This window comes from Canis lupus, chromosome 17, assembly GCF_048164855.1.
Source record: "Canis lupus baileyi chromosome 17, mCanLup2.hap1, whole genome shotgun sequence".
In the NCBI taxonomy this organism is placed as follows: domain Eukaryota; kingdom Metazoa; phylum Chordata; class Mammalia; order Carnivora; family Canidae; genus Canis; species Canis lupus.
In genome coordinates this window covers 52942046-52957293 of record NC_132854.1, presented here as the reverse complement: position 1 = coordinate 52957293, position 15248 = coordinate 52942046, and the positions used below count along the sequence as shown (strand labels likewise).

The 15248-nt window shown below is 43.0% G+C and overlaps 1 protein-coding gene and 1 long non-coding RNA gene across 6 annotated transcripts in view; one reads left to right on the top strand and one right to left on the bottom strand.

Moving 5' to 3' along the window:
* AKAP11 (A-kinase anchoring protein 11) overlaps positions 1-11166 on the bottom strand; it is a 48804-nt gene extending 37638 nt beyond the window's left edge. For 2 of the 5 annotated variants that reach the window (XM_072782938.1, XM_072782942.1), the window contains exon 1: positions 10422-10543. The gene's annotated coding sequence lies outside the window, so the exon portion shown is untranslated. Of the gene's footprint in view, positions 1-9682; positions 9955-10421; positions 10544-10911 lie in introns of those variants that run through there. The other 3 variants (XM_072782940.1, XM_072782939.1, XM_072782941.1) reach the window with 3 other exon arrangements.
* LOC140608110 (uncharacterized) lies at positions 10844-14923 on the top strand. The gene is made up of 2 exons (XR_012010088.1): positions 10844-10971; positions 11373-14923. It is a non-coding gene; the product is annotated as an uncharacterized lncRNA (long non-coding RNA).
* Positions 14924-15248: the final 325 nt, after the last annotated feature.

The following is a 15248-nucleotide window of genomic DNA, read 5'->3' as shown; positions in this document are numbered from 1 at the left end:
CTCAACCTTCAAACTCCAGACTCTGAACACTCCTCTAGACTGTGTAAAGGACTGAAAAGCTGTTCCTCGTTCATCACACTTTATGTTAGAGACAAAGAAAAAGTCCTTGAGATGCCAGAAACAGGAGAGTGACTGAATAACGCAGATGTGTTCCCACATGATGCAATTGCACTAGAAACAACACCGAAGGACAGAGGAGCAGCACACAAAGCACCTTCACTCTCTCTGACTCCTGAAACTGGGGGGTAAGAGGCAGGCAACAGCAATCACCTTTGCAGCTACTAACCAAAGTCAACATGAGGAAAGATTATACACTAAAGAAAAGTTTATACACTAAAGAAAAAAAAAGCTCACCAATTATCTAGATGAGCTGCTCACCGGAAGAAGATGCTGTGACAAGCCATACCTGAGGCACAAGAAACAGTGGCAAGGAAGCTGGGGGAGGCCAAGGTGCTCTGAGACAACATCCTGCCAGGATTTGACACCTCTAGTTACCCCACTGCTCTACCTACAACACTCCTGAATAGCAGACCTAGATAGAACACTCTCTTCACAGTTCAGCACTAAAGCAAATGGAATCCAACCTTCAAAGAGACCTATGAAGGAACACAAGATAAAAAAATAAATAAAAAGAAATATATTAAAGAAAGAAAAAAAATCTAGACAAATATAATCATGCCACCCAAAACCCATATTATCTATTTTCAGAATGGAACCTCAGAATTTATATAAATAAAAAGGAAACTACATTTAGTTCTGTATCTTCACTCATTTTCTGAAGCCTATTTTTTTTAAAAAAAAGATTTTATTTATTTATGAGAGGCAGAGACACAGGCAGAGGGAGAAGCAGGCTCCCCACAAGGAGCCTGATGTGGGACTCGATTCCGGATCCTGGGATCACGGCCTGAGCCAAAGGCAGCCACTCAATTGCTGAGCCACCCAGGCATCCCTCTGAACCTTATTCTATCACTTTGCATTTAACTTAACACATAAGTAAAATATTATCTCACAAAGGGAAAAATCTATCAGAGAATAATCTTTGCGACAGTCCATTCAAGTGAATCCAACACGAGATGATATGACTCATACTTCTGGTAAAGCATATCTTTGGAAATGAAGCAAAGATAAATGGGAGAGAAAGAACAAGAGAGCAGGGTTTCTTCACCATCTTATGTAATTAGAATGTAGTTTTAGACATTTCATAAGAGGGCCAAAACCACAGTATTTTCCCCTGAACACCTCTGGGTTTTGATAATAAACTTTCCACTGAATGTTTTTTTGATTTGTGCCCTATTATGGTAAATAAACAAGAGTACTAAGCAGGGGATAACTGTGTTTTTCTGCAGCCAAAGAAATTTAAGTGAATCAAGATCATTCTCTTCAAAGCATATCAGAGACAGAAAGTACAGACAGATGAAGCAAGCAACTGAAAAGCAAGCTGCTAGAGCTCAGTAAAGATACAGGATAGAAAAGCAATACCATGAAATAGGGGCACTTGGGTGGCTTGGTCAGTTAAGCACCTGCCTTCAGCTCGGGTCATGATCTCAGGGTCCTGGGATCCAGCCCCGTACTGTGCTCCCGCTCAGTGGGCAATCTGCTTGTCCCTCTCCCTCTGCCCTCCCCCCACCCTCCCACTGGTCCACACACATGCTCTCTCTCAAATACGTAAATAAAATCTTTAAAAATAAATAATAAATTCAAAAATAAAAACAATACCATAAAATAAATGAAATCCCCTTAGTAGCAACCAAAAAGTGGAATGGATATTGCTATAAACACTGGAACGCCAACGGAGTCTTAAGAAACATCACAGAATAAAAACAGATGAAAGCATTAGAGAAACAATTATAGGGAGTAGAGAAAACAGACATATGGAACACTCTGAATAAATTACACTTATCTTGGATCCTGTGATTTCCTTTCTTAAAATTTATCCTACATACACACTTGCACAAAATTCATGAAGATATGTGGAAAAGAATGTTCACTAAAACAAAAAAAAAAAAAAAACTAAAAATAATCTAGAAGTCCATCAATTCAAACAAATCATACTACATTTGTAGGACTGATTATTACCAGCTGCTGGAAAGTTAGATCAATACACACTGATGTGACAACATGACCATAATATATTAAGGTAAAGAGCAAGTTGCAGAACAGTGTAAACAGTAGGTGCTACTTGTCATTAAAAAATAATTAACATACACATGCAACTCTGTGTGTATATATGCACCTATCTAGGATGTAATGGATATAGACTAAACTCATGACAGTCATCATTCATGACAACTGGGACTTTTTTAATGTTACGAAATGTCATATAACTATAATATGGGAAGATGATATGTTAAGTAAAAGACAAGTTTGCACGTGTTCACAGTATCTCATTTTTTGCATAAAATCTGTATGACTGCACAGATATATATGCAATGTGAAAAAGAACATCTACTAAATGGGTATAAACGTGTTCACCTGGGTAGATACAATTATGTGTTTTCTTTTTCTGGATGTGCATAAGTTCTTTCATAATCAGAAAACAGGTATTTCCAAGTCTTTCCTCCTCTCCTCCGGCCTAAGAAATTTTAAAGTTGACATCTATTTCCTGACCTTTTTACAGCGTGAGTTACCTAGCTAAGGAGTCTCTGAAACACCTTCTTTGTCTCTGTCCTATCTTGACTCTCTTCCTATAGCACTGGTTCTCAAACTTCAGTGCACATGTGGATCAGCTTATTTCTAACACCCGCCCTCACCCCTGAAGATCAAGACTCAGATCTACATGGACCCTGAAATCTGTATCTTTAACGAGTACCCTCTGTAACTTCTAATTGAGAAACAGTTCTCCATCTCTCTGGTCACTACACTAGTCTCCTTCCCTAAATTTTTTCGCCACTTGTTTCTCAAATGCTAACATTTCTAATCTCCATCCTTGTCCTTTATGGTACTCATTCTATCTAGTTTTCCAAGGATATTTAACCTCTACCTTTGGTTTTAACTATGCAAATAACTCCCTAATGTCTTATCTCCAGTTCAGCTCCTGCACCTGAGTTTCAGTCCCTTGTTTCAATTTTTTAGACTCTTCTGACTAAATATCCCAGTTACTCCAATATTGGTATGTCAAAATTTGAATAAAACTTTCTAAACAATCTTTTTCTGTATTCCATTAGTAAGAGCCAGTAAACCAAATGAGCCAGCAGGCCAAAGTGGAAACTTCCCTCAATCCCTACACAGTACTACATCTAATCAATCACCAAATCCTGACCTGGCTCCCTTCTAAACTTCCCGCCAGTCTACTCTCTCACCAGCTGAACTACTCCCTCTTTAGGCATCGGTTCAAGGACCTTCCTGCTTGAGGAAGATCTGGCTTATCTCATCTGCCCCTCTTTGCCCAAAAAGTAGCCACCTCCTTTATGTTCCCAAAGTGATTTGTCCTTTACTCCTCTGGTGCCACTATTTGCATGCTTCCTTCCTTTTGTGAATTCCTCGAGGATAAAAATGTTTTACTATATCTGTATTCTAACATGAAAGGTATTCAAACATCTGCTGGGTTAATAAATAAAAAGTCTTTAAAAAGGAAAGTATACCTTTAAATGTTTGTATGGGTACTTCTACACTTTATGAAAGTATTAAAGTACCCAATAATTTCTAATTTTATAATATTTGGTAATATATTTATAATAAATGCTCCAAAAACGTGTTGGCCAAGTTCCGAATGGCCAAGTGTTAAAAATTAATGTTTTGTTAAATATAAATACAACAAAGCAGGGCAGAACGTATGAAACCTGAGTTTTAAGACATTAGACAACAGGTAACCCAGGCCTATGACCACTGAAAGAAGGGAAACACAAGTTGCCTGCTATCTCTAGGTCACAGCATGGAGAGAAGAAAGCTAAGCAGTCTCGCAGTCTCACCAACTTGCAGAGACAGAGATGAGAGTCTGGGAAGGCCAAGGTGGCTAGAATTTGCAGGGTAGTGCACTGGAGAGAGAGCTCACAAAGAATGAAAGCATCAGAGTTGCAGATGGGTTCTTTTAGGGTCCTTGGTCAACTACTGATCTGTGCCGAGTATCAGAGGTAGGGGAAAGAACTACCTACTAAAGAGCAGCAGGCCAAACAATATCTCCAGTCAGGCAGGGTAGATATGTCAGGCAATGGATGGCCTCCTGAGAAGAAAATTATCTCAGTTGGGGAACTAAGTCAGCGCCAGACCAGAGGCTGACCTGTAGTCACCCTAATAAAGCTTAAAAGCAAGCCTCAAAACAATCCAACAGATTCCAAATAACCTGTGAACCCCAACTAAATCCAACAACTCTTAAAAAAAAATCAAGCAAGCAACAGCATAAAACTCAATGGCTAGCACACAGTCAAAAATTACCAGTGGAAGAGAAAAATGTGACCTATAACTGGGAAGAAAAAAGTCCTTAAGTACAGATCCAGAAATGACAAAGATGATATAATGAACATAAAAGATATTAAAATTATATTACAAATATGTTCCATATACTCAAGAAAGGGGAGGAAAACATGGCCACAAGGAGAGAAACAGAAAATTTAAGAGATCCAAACCAAACTTCTAGAGATAAAAACAAGTCTAAAATAAAAAGCATACTGGGTACGATCAACAGCTGATTAGAGAACTGCAAGGGAACGTGAATTTAAAGACATAGCAATAGAAGCTCCAAAATGAAGCACAGAAAGCAGAAATCCACACACAAAGCAGCATAAGTGATTTACTGTAAATAGTCACCTGAATCCCCAAGAATGTGGGGGACAGGATCAGTATAGGAAGACAAAATGGAAAAAAAAAAAAAAAAAAAAGGAAGACAAAATGGCTCAAAATTTCCCAAAGTTGATGAAAACCATAAACTGAGAGATGCAAGGGAAATCAACAAACCTTAAGAAAAATAAACAAAAAGAAAATCACACCAAGGCACATCATAATCCAGTTTCTGAAAACTGGTGATAGAAAAATCTGAAAAGCAATGAGAGAAAAGTATATATTACATATAGGGGAACAAAGAAAGACGGCAGACTTTTTGTCAGAAACTATGCTGAGCCATAAATATGACAACTGAGCAACATCTAAAAAAAAATGTTAACAGTCAGTTGAAGGTTCAGCTCTTGATTTCAGCTCAGGTCATGATCTCAGGATCCTAGGATTGAGTCCCACATTGGGCTCTGTGCTCAGCAGGGAATGTGCTTTAGAATCTCTCTTTCCATCTTCCGCTGCCCCTCCCTATGCTCACATACATGTTCTGTCTCAAATAAACAAGTACATCTTTTAAAAAAAAAATTGTCAACTGACATATCCATACCCAATATAAGTATCTTCCAAAAATTAAAGCAGAATAAGTTTATTTGAAGGGAAAAAACATTGTGAGAATTCATCACCAGCCAACCATTACTAGAATAACAGGCAAAAGAAAAACAATACCAGATGGAAGTTTCATCTAAACAAGGAATTTAGAATGCCTGAAAGGGTGAATATGAGGGTAATATAAAAGATATTTTATAGAGATACTTTCTCCTTGTTTAATCTTTTTAAAAAATAACTTTTTAAGCTAAAAGTAATAACAATGTAATGGGGTTTACAACAGACACAAGTAAAATGCATGACAAAATAAAATACACAATGTGGTGGGCTAGAGTTAAAAAAATACTGCTTGCACAGTATACAAAAAATGATACTGATAAGTTTTAGTTATCTTGAAAACCTTGGAGCAACCATTAAAAACAAAACAGAATACCTAATAGGCAAACTGTAGCATAAAGGTGAGGCTATCTCCCCTTTTTGCAAAATCAGGAAGCTACGGCTATCTTCCCAACTGCTATAAGAATGCAATTATATAACATATGCAAAAACAGTATGTGATACAGCCAGAACTGATATAGTAGGAATTCAAACATTTGCTTCTTCCTTAAGAACAGACTTGCTGTTTGACTTATAAAATCTAAAAATACCACAGCTATCAGTGATTATCTATTTGTTAAGATCCTGGCTTCTCTAGTTTCCTGTATATCAATATAAACATACCTTTAAAAAAAAGAAAAAAACTTAAAATCTTCAGGCTGTGCTTCCAAAGTGAATATGGGGCTTAGAAGTTTCTTAATCTTCTACATAACCCTCATCTACCTAAGTTAGATATAACCGATACATAACCCTAAGATTATTTTAACAAAAAATAAGTTCAAAATTTTAGCCCAAGAAACATTTCTATCAGTGACATCTATGTTGCCATGACTCAAAGAATATATTGCTGAAAATACATTTAAGTAGCTCTTTCACATAGTAATAAGGCTGTACTCTAACCTGCCAGCAGCAGGAATGAGTAAATAGATTTCCTTGCCAATGGCCCAGTGCTTTGTACATATGAGGCATCCCAACAGCCTGGGCAAAACCTATTAACTGATAGGATATATTTAGGGCATAAAGAAAAAAAGAGAGCATGAAAGATAATTTTAAGGTTTCAAGCTTGGGGAGCTGGAAGGAAAGTGGAGCCTTTGCCAGTTATAGGGTAACTGGAAGATAGTGTTTTATGTCAATATAATATCTAAAAGGCATCTAAAATATATACATTTAGTTGGAGATAGCCTGACTACAGACATCATTCTAGGCATCATCTATATATACAGAACTTGAGAGCTGATCCTACAGACTAGGAAAGAACCAAAGATCAAGAAATAATCTACAGGGACAACCATGATTAAGGGTTGCCAGGCAGGTAAACAAAGAACCACAAATAAGGGGCAGTTGCAAAAGCAGGTGAAGTAGAGATTTAGAAGAATTTAGCATCACTGGAGTCAAGAAATAGTTTTAAGTCTGGAGTGGTCAGCGTTCAACTCCTAAACTCCTGAAGGAAGAAACTATATTCTTTCACCTAAGAAGGCTGCACAAGTCCGTATCACAGTAGGCGGTCAGGAGCAATGATATGACATCCTTACCCTGTGCCAGCCAGTCAGGCACTGCTTGACTGCTGTTAAACAGAATTCACATTTCTCACAACACAGTGTTGTTTTCATACCCATCTCACATAAAGAGACTGAGGCACAAAACGCTTATATAATTTGCCTTAACTTACAAACCTACAAGACTCGGTCCTGAAGGAGACCATTACTGAGAACAAGTTCAATGCAGTCCTAGGGGGGAAACTCCAACTGCAGGATGTTAAAGTACACCAGAGGTATCCATCGTCTCCTCCCTGTCCATCCCCTCTTTATTAGAAACCTACAGTACACCCAGTTTTAAAAAGTACAAGCTGAGATACACCTAAGTCTCCACACACACACACCCCCACTCCTTTTCCTATTCCCATCTTCCTTGTCCTCAGCCAAACGGACCAGGAGTAGATAGTTGGCCCACAGGACTATCTTCCAGAAATTCAGAATTAAAATATAGAGACACCTGTTGAGGACCATGCTGCAAAAGCAGAGCGACCTGGCACCACGGCAAACCCAAGCTAGAGGGAAGCAGAAACCAAGAGCTTTAAAGAGAGCCAACTTAAAAGAAGTTAGAACACATATAACAGAGTCCAGAGTGGCAGAGACAAGACCATGTGTTCCCAGAGAAAAACTTAAAAGTAACTAATTGCCTAGAGATTTTCTAGTTCCCAGGATGCTGAGTTGGACTTCATGCAAGGGACTTCAGAGGCAGTCCTCCAACTGTTATGACAAATGCCTTTTTAAACTAAGTTCATTCAAATGGGTTTTTGACTCTCGCAGCCAAATAATCAAGCCATTAAAAGGGGCCAAAGGAAAAACACTGAATAAGCAGCTACTATATGCTTCAAAATATCTATGAGGTATCTGGACTCTCACCACCGGGGATGAGGAAATGGAGGCTCGTTTATATTAATAGATCTGCATGACTTCAAAGCCCAAACTCTATATTTTGCTTCATTTCCATTCAAGTTACATCCAATCTATTCCAGACCACCAGGCCATTTATCTTTTTTTTTTTCACGAAAAAAATCTCAGATTAATCCAAAAATGTTGTTTCTCCTTTTAACCTGTTGAGTCTCTATACACTTCAAACGCTTTCTCTAGTATTTAACAATAAAATGAACTTTTATATGCAAAGACGAGTAGAATAAAGACCTTCGGATCTTCTGGTCTGTTTCAAAACTGGTAATAGTATTTTTTCTTTCCTTTGCCTACTTTACCAGTTGACACATCCTCATGTCAAGCTCAAACTAAGTGTGGATCTCTTCCTGGCCTGTCCCATCCTCCGTCCAAGTGGGTGACTTTATTATTAAAATGCAGACCACCTGACAGAAAGAGAACAAATTCAGTTTGCCTAAAATATTATCCTACCCTAAACGACTTATTTTTTGAGAGTTTATTTTTAAGTAATTTCTACACCCAATGTGGGACTCCAATTTACAATCCCAAAATCAAGAGTCACATGCTCTAAAGACCGAGCCAGCCAGGTGCCCCACTTCAGTTACTTTTCAAAGGCAAGACAAATCAACAAATATCCACATGCTAAAAGCTTGAAACCCTTACCAAAAGGTTATAAAGACTAGCACAGAATTCGATTTTTCTGTCCTTGAAAATCAGTCTGCCACGATGGAATGGGAGGGAGCTTTGTAAAATTCAGACCTGTCTCTTTTGCCCATTCTCAAAAAAGACATTTCTTAAGTTTTTCATATTTTCCTTAAGTATTTAAAAGAATCCACTGCCTATTTATAAGCGGAAATTTCCCTATTTCCAGACAGTATGTTCCTGGAATTAAAAATAAAAATAAAAATAAAAATAAAATAATAATAAATGTACTATCTTTCTTCTAGCCCCTACAGATAAAGGAGGATTTCTTTGGCTTCTAGATTTATCCCAGGAATTTAGAAGCTGAAGAAGCTCCCTTACTGTGGTGCAGGGTATTTAGCAAGTTCCCCATCACTAGCCTAGGAGTCTATCTCTAGGGACCTTAGTTAGCAACAGTGCAATTACATGGGTACATTTATTAATCACTGGTCACCAGTTTAGCCTGGGAACCCATTTGTTCTGACTGCCTTACGTTCTTTGATCTCTCATAAAGTGCCCTGTTACTCACAGCCACAGCTAACAGCGAAATCCATTCTCAACCCTGGGGTTGCTTTGCCAGAAGGAACATAAGAAAGTAAGAAAATCCGTGGTACTACTTGCAAAAAAATAAAAAAAAGGTGACCAGACGTTTAACAAGATTCATTACTAATGCACTATTTTAACTCGACACTGATCGTGCTGGGAACCGTGCTGCCAACTGCTGCTCTCAAGTCCTAAACGAGACCTTAAAACCATCTTTGCATTCCTGAGTACCTTAGAATTCTTGAGTCCTCTCTATCTTCTGAGTATTTTGCAGGAATCTGATACTCAGATACTGAGTGTCAGAATCAGTATCAACCAGTGTCACTGTAACATCACCTCTAACAAGCGGTGGGAAGCAGCTTACGTGTTTTGCAAGGGGCTGGGTAACTGCGAAGCTGAAGAGAGATCCAGAATGCTTAACCCTGGTTTGCACTTAAGACCATTAGGTAATGCGTGTCAGCTCTATTTCTCAGCCTGAAATTTCCTTAACACCCTTAATTCCAAAACCGGCTCCGGCTGAATCAGGTTTGAGAACAGAGAGAGGGAGAGCACGAATTCACGAGCGCGCTCTGCGCACACCCCTGGTAGTGGTTTAGATCCTCCCCCTGCCGTTGCCATCTTACCAACGCTTTTAACACTTTGGGGTCACCCCCGCCTATGTGTGTGCAAAGCAGAGTAGGCAGGCGCCTGGAATAATAAAAAGTACGCCCAATCCATTCGCGACACGGAATGGCGAGGGCATCTAAACCGTTAACGACGAGCAGCCTCGGAGGACATCTGACAGCACGATGCAAACCATCCAGGCTCCGGGGAGCTGCTTGGCGCCTTCCGTTTCTGTCCCGCGATCTGGGCTGCGCCAGGTTCCAGGGCTCTGGGGTCCTGACACTGAAGGATGCTGCTCGGGGACAAAGTGCAACGTCCTCCACCTCCCCCTCCTCCTCCTCCTCCTCCACCTCCTCCTCCACCTCCTCCTCCTCCTGCAAACGCTCCCGTGCGCACCCCACGGACACTGAGCTCCCGCACCGGAGCCCCGGCTCCGAGGACCACCCCGGGGATGCACACCGAGCTCGTCATTCGGCGGGGGGAGGGGAGGCTGCACCCGGGCCGCCCCAGTCCGGACCCCGGGGGACCCGTCTCGAGGCCAAGGACACCCCCTCCCCCCCCGACCCAGCGCCGCGGGCTTCCTCTCGCCGCCCAGCTCCTCCCGCCCTCCTCCCACCGCCGTGCGGCGGCGCAGCTCCGGGCAGCCCCGAAATCCGAGCGGGGGCTGCGGGCCGGGCCGCCCCTTGCACCGCGCCCCCCCCACCCCGCCCCCGGGGCCAAGCGCGGCTCACGCTGCGGGAGGCTCCGCACACGCCTCACCTGGGGCCGCAGCCGCCGCAGCTCCCACGCATGTCACCGGCCCGCAACCACCAGCCTAGCGCGAGCCGCCGAGCGGCCGGGCGCCCCCCTCCCGCCCCGGCCCCCGGCCCTCCCCCCTCCCCGCCCCGCGGCCCGCCCCGCCCCCGCCCCCGCCCTCGCCCTGCCCACCCCCGGCTTCCGCCGCCGCAGTTCCAAGCCCGCACCACCACCTAGTCCCCACGCCTCCCACTCACTCTCGCGAGAGGCCGCGGCGCCTCTCGCGAGAGAACAACTCGGTGGCCGAGCCCGCGCAAAAGTGGGTGGGCTTTTTAAAAAAAAAAAAACCTTCCCACGTGCTCTGGGGCCGCTCGCCGGCGGGGGCGGGGCGTGCGTCACGTGACGCCCAGGCGGCCTCCCTATTGGCCAGACTCCGCCCGGCCGTGGGAGCTTTAAACTCCAGGCTGACCTACGAACCTGCGGCGAACGTCATGCGCGCTTCCTGATCCGTTACCTTGGAAACGGCTTAACCCTTTCCTCCGGCAAGATGCTCAGGCGCTGGCCGGCCGCGCAGGTTTGGTCTCGGGCCCTTCCCGCGTTCCTTGCCCGCCCCCCCCACCGCGCCTTGGGCTCACCGCCGTGGGGTCAGCGGGGCTGGGCCCGCCGGGCCGTCTTCGGGGAGCGGGGGCTCTTCCCAGAGCGCAGCCCCGGCACCTCTGGCGGCCTAAGCGGGGCTCATCCTCTCGGCGTGGCTCCGCCCCTTCTCCCCGGCATCGCGGGCGGGGGGGGGGGGAGGACCACTCAGCGCTGCAGGCCGCCGGCCCTCCCCGAACCTCAGCGAGGAGCATCGCGGGCTCTCCGGGCCCTAGTGCTCACCCTTCCCGACGTCCGCGGTGTCGGACTCGGGAAGTCAAGCGTGGGTCCCCGCGGGGCCCCCGAGCCGCGCACGATCACCTAACTGTTATTTGCGTTTAGGACCGGGAAGGCCTAGTCCGGGCGAGTTGCACAGCCTCCTCGGCGGACCTCTCATCCAGGCGGGAAGTCCCCGGAGGATGCGGAAGACGTTTGGAACTTGGCATCCTCGTGATGAGGAGTCCTAACCCCTGTTTGGGAGATGGGGGGTCAAAGGGTGCAACCCTCGTGCATCCCATTTCTGCATTGGGCGGGCTGCTGCAGATGTCAGGCACGGCTCCAGGCCGTGGATTGAGCAGCGATGGGGGCAGAGGAGTCTGGGTGCTTACGGGGGAGGAAGGGGAGAAGGACAACAAATGTTGGGGGGCGTCAAGCTCAATGCAAGGAAAATCACAACAGTCGATGCTGCGATGGTGATGGTGATGATTGGGCGGCTGCTGGAGGGGCGGGCCTTTGGAGGACACGCGGAAGCCGTGGTTTGCTTCAACCGCCAGGCTGACGTCGGATGGAAGAGCGTTCCAGGCAAAGTGAAGAGCGAATTCAAAGGCCTTGCATTGGGTTTGATGGGGGGGGGGGGGGGGGGGGGGGGGAATAGGAGAAAGTAAGAAGAAATAAGCTTGGAGAAGTAAGCAAACATAGGCCGCATCCTGTAAGGCTTTGTAAGCTGAGGAAGGAATTGTTGAGGATTTAAATGCAACAGAGAGCGATGGAGAATTCTTTTTTTTTTTTCTTTTAAGATTTTATTTATTTATTCATGAGACACAGGCAGAGGGAGAAGCAGGCTCCATGCAGGGAGCCCGACGTGGGACTCGATCCAGGAACTCCAGGACCAGGCCCTAGAATTCTAAAGAGGGGAGGGGGCACCTATGCTCTACCCTTTTTGTCTCTAAAAGTCTTCCCTGCAGAGAATGGAATTTTTTTTTTTTTTTTAAGGAGGTCACAGAGGAAGCAAGGAGATTGAGACTAGTAGTCCCAACACGGACACAATCCTGAAAGGCCTAATTTTCCAATGACCTTGACATTCCTTTTCTTAGAATCCATTAGGTCAGAGCCATGGTGCCCGGCTGCTGCCTTTTGTTAAAAGCATCTGGATGCATCTTCAGTTACTGCTGTTTAATAAGAGAAATGAGTGGAAACTTTTTTGTTACTTGGGAAAATGAATGTCCCAAAAGGAAAGTCATTATTGATTGATTGATTGATTGATTTTTCTCTATGGACACCACACAGATAACTACCTCTTCTATCTATTCCTAAAGTCAGTTCTATGAAAAAAAAAAACAACAACAACATAAAGTCATGTTCGGTGCAGATATTTATTTCCTAATTATAAGATGTGAAAAGATAGAGGTTGAAGGTTTAGGATATGAAAATGTTTCACTAAAAGAATCAGAAATCAGGAGACTGTATTGCCACCGGAAGATCTCTCATTAACTGGTAAAGTGACCAAATCAAGGTTCCTTATCATTCCTGAGTGTCAGCTTCCTTCATACATAAAACAAGACAATTTAACTAGCTTACACACAGAGTGGTTAAGCCTGAATTACACTTTGGCATGCACGCATCAGTAAGACGGAAGCTGGAAAGGGAAATGAAATTTTTGTAAAATCTAAGAGTCAGCAGCGCAAGCCAAATGAAATTGGATGCCCCTACTCTTGCGTGTGTGTGCACGCACACACACACACACACACACACACACACACACCCCAGCTGAGGAACTATGAAACTGGTTCATACAGATACCAGGAATGCTTCCCTAAGAAACCTTGGCCTTCTCAGAGTGTGAAAACGGAAGCATTGCCACCTGTTCAACTTCATATTCCCTGTAGCTATTTTGAACCCACGTAGTATTTAATAATGGTTCACATGTTCCTGATCAAGATTTAAGAAATAGAAAATCTTTAAAAGATCCGAGGTGACATTTTAAAGTTAAGCTAACACTTTAATGTTAATGAAAATAAGATTTCAAATAAGCACTACTTTTTAAAGGGGAAAAATGCTAAAAAGAGAAAAGGCATTATTTTAGCAAATTAAGACTATTCTTTTAAAATGCTGAAAAAAATGGAGCGCTCTCTTTTGCGTGCTGTTTGCAGTCCTCGTAATGATTAACTGAAACAGCTGCTTGGTACTTCTAATGTAGTTGAACAATGGACTCCACTCCACCACTCTTACATATATTAATAGAGCCATAAATCCTCCCAACTCACCCTAGCAAGACAGACCTTGGTCTCTTTTGCTAGCTACAATTATTTGGAGTACAATGAATGTGAAGTGAGAAAAAATTGAAGATCAAGATCCATTTCTGTGGATGTCCCTAGTTCCTGGATTCTTTTTAAAAGTATTTTCTGTCTTAACAGCTTTATTTATTTATTTATTTATTTATTTATTTATTTATTTATTTTTAAATTAGCTTTTTATATTTTTTTTAATTTTTATTTATTTATGATAGTCACAGAGAGAGAGAGAGAGGCAGAGACATAGGCAGAGGGAGAAGCAGGCTCCATGCACCGGGAGCCCGACGTGGGATTCGATCCCGGGTCTCCAGGATCGCGACCTGGGCCAAAGGCAGGCGCCAAACCGCTGCGCCACCCAGAGATCCCAACAGCTTTATTTAAATATAATCCACATACCATACAATTCACCTGTTTTAAAGTGTACAGTTAAATCTGTTTTGGTATATTCCCGGAGGTGCAATCATCACCAAGATTTAATTTTAGGACAGTTTTGCCCCCCCCCCCCAAAAGAAACTCCACCCATTAGCAGTCAGTCCCCCACCTCATCCCCAGCCCTAAGCAACCACTAATCTACTTTATGTCTCTACATTTGCCTATTCTGGGTATTTCATATACATGGAATTATACAATATGTGGTCGTTGGTGTCTCCATTCACTTATAATGTTTTCAAGGGTCATCCTTTGAAACCCTTGTGTTTCAAGGGTTTGTACAAACCCATCCTTTGTGTTGTAGCTTCTGTCAGCATTTCATTTCTTTTTATTGCCAAATGATGATTCCACTGTATAGACATAGCACAGTTTATTTCTCATTTTATCACTTAGTAGACATGTGGATTGTTTCCACTTTCTGGCTCTTATGAAAATAATGCTTTGAGCATTTGTGGCCAGGTTTTGTGTAGATGTTGATCATTCTCTTTCAATACTCAATAAAATTTATCCTGTTTACAAAGTCCATATTTCCTTGCCTAGCACAGTTACTTTGCTCCTACCTTTGCCCTTCTTGCCTGCTGTTTGAAGTAAGTGCTCTTCTCCCCACAGGGCTGGCACTTCTACTGAGGCAGCTCACTCCTCTGCTTAAAAAGCCTACAGTTGCTTCATATGATTCCACCCATGATCTACCTTACTCTCTTCTGCTATTATTTCTCCCTCTCAGAAAGTCTTTCTTACAGTTCCTTAAAGTAGGGCCAGATCCTCCACGCTTTGGAGACTTCCCACACACTTTGCAGACTTCCTTCAGCATCAGGTGTTTTTTCCCTATCTGCCCCCTTAGCCTCTGAATGCCCATGAATCCTTCAGCATTCAGCTGTACTCTCATTTCCTTAAGAACCCTTGTCCTAAAAAAAAAAAAAAAAAAAAAAGAACCCTTGTCCTACCTCCCCAGATGAGGTAAGCTCCTCCCTATCTGGACTCTTATTTTTTTTTCCCCAATGCATTTAGCAACATATGATTTTTATTTGATTATTTGGTCTTTCTCCTCTAATAGACGTAGAATGTATAAGTAGGAACCACATCTGTTATTAATTACATATGCCTGGCACATAGTGTTATTAGTTACTCAATACCTATTAATTGGAAGGAAGGGGAGTAGGAAGGAAGGAAGACAGGAAAAAAAAGACGAGGGAATGGGGGAAGGAAGGTATCGTCACAGCTTATTCTGTGTTCTATTTTTCTCTCCCTTGTAGTGTTGAAATAAATTTCTAGGCCCAAG